General features: G+C 41.3%; 1 pseudogene; it reads right to left on the bottom strand.

The window, feature by feature from the left end:
* Positions 1-282: 282 nt before the first annotated feature.
* Positions 283-790, bottom strand: LOC102735359 (cytochrome b-c1 complex subunit 7 pseudogene; annotated as a pseudogene).
* Positions 791-2,078: the final 1,288 nt, after the last annotated feature.

Below are 2,078 nucleotides of genomic sequence, written 5' to 3' on the forward strand. Positions count from 1 at the left end.
CCTATTCGTACGTAGGACAATTACTAGGGAGTAAATGGAAGAAAATAAAGATTACAAAGATGGCAAGGACCTGGGAGCTGAAGACTAGAAGGAAGGTCTTTTTCCAAGATCCAGTTCTCTAGGAGATAGACAGTCTGCATTACAGGTACAAAGGTTTGATTTTTGTATTTTCAATCTGTTATTACTCAGGATCAAGGTCAGACTGAAATTTTAAAGATTCTCTTGAAGAGTAAGGGTTAATATTCCTTAGTACAGAAGGTTGCCCACCTAACACGCTTTTTTTTTTAAATCACCATAGACATTTATTTAAAGTAATACATTTGCAGCTCAGATAGTCCTAAATTGTACATTTCAGATTTATTCAACTTCTTAAAAAGATTTGAGGGCGGCTGCAACCACAGATTTCAACTCCATCATTATTTCTTTGCTCATTCTTCTCTCTCTTTTCTTTCCCGAATAACTTCTTTCAGATACGGTTCAAGGTAGAATTTATCCTCCTCATATTTTGTCCACTGCTCTTTAGGCAAGATCTGATGCCTCATGGTCCGGTCCAGTGCTCTCTTAATGCGAAACATCCTGTCGTTATAAAGGCTCTCAGGAAGCCTTCTTATGGCCTCTTTCACATCATCATCCTCATATATTGTATCATCTCTCATTAACCCCAGTTTATTGAACCCTGCAGCACTGTAGCACCATTTTCGAATATCCTCCAGCCACCGGCTTGATGCTGCAACTGCAGGCCTGCTCGCCATTTTGACCCCCCGCCTAACACACTTTTAACTTAGAACTTTCAGATAGAGGAAAAAAACCAGAGGCTTATTAGGCTCAAGTTAATTCAGCAGAGGGCCAGGAGCTTGGGAACTTCAAGGCTAAGCAGGGCCAAAGTGCTGATGTTGAAACTTTGATATCAAGCCCCCCCTAACACCCAGGGTCTTCTGGCGCATTCGGATGAGCCCAGGGCCAGAGTCAGTAGCAGGTGTGAATCAAGGATGATCCTACACGCTGTCCTTGCAGAGACATCCGGGACGAGAGTTACCTCTGTCTTCACACGTGCCATGGAGCCGAAACCAATCCATTCTGCACAGAGAGGACTGATGGAATGTGTGTTAACCTGGTTCTAGAGCTGAAAAGATGCACTCACATTCCCGTTTAGGGGAAAAGCATTTGAGAACTATGAGTTTATAAGCCTAGACTGTCTGTAAGTAGAAAGCTGTATGGAATCTATACCCTTCCTTAATTTTAACTAAGATGTTGTATGAGAGGCTTCCTTATAAATAAAATGCCTGGAAATCTCCACGTGGCCCTCTCAGATGGGCCTCTCCTCTGCCTCAGTTGGCCACACCATTGTCTTGCCTCTTCCTTCTAGTCTCTTCTCCCTGGACTTTCATGAAGGACTTTCTCTAGACTTAGCCATACGGAGAGCACACAGGGATAAATCTGGGTCTTTGCCTTCCAATACATTACAGTCAAGTTGAAGAGACACATGAAATACACAGAAAATGCTAAATAATGTTATGCTTTAAATAACGCATGAGCATGTCATCAAGTCACAGATGATGAAATTCTAAATGAGTGGTTTAGGAATAAGTACAATGAGTTTAGGAGGATGAGATCAACATGGGATAAAAAAGATTGAGAATAGTTTGTGTTTCATTTAAAGTAACTCTCAGGGTGCCTGGGTGGCTCAGTCAGTTAAGCATCTGCCTTTGGCTCGGGTCAGGATCTGGGATTGAGCCTGGCATCAGGCATCTTGCTCAGCGGGGATCCTGCTTCTCCCTCTGCCCCTCCCCCTATTTGTGCTCTCTTCCTCTCTCTCAAATAAATAAATAAAACCTTTAAAAAAAATAAAGTAACTCCCATCTTGAAGAACTCTTAAGGATTTTCCACTGACAATTGAAACATGTTGCCCATTGACTAGGGTTTGCAAATAGTTTTGTTTCATATAATTATAATGGATTTGATGTGTACTGTAAAATTCTAATACAGTCTTCCTTCCTAACTCCAAATTGGATAGCCTCTTAGCATTTGTGGTAACAGGATTTGACCTATAATACATTGTGTTTATATAATACCCTATA

The sequence above is a fragment of the Leptonychotes weddellii genome, chromosome 4, assembly GCF_054177405.1.
Source record: "Leptonychotes weddellii isolate Sample4059 chromosome 4, ASM5417740v2, whole genome shotgun sequence".
NCBI classification, from domain to species: domain Eukaryota; kingdom Metazoa; phylum Chordata; class Mammalia; order Carnivora; family Phocidae; genus Leptonychotes; species Leptonychotes weddellii.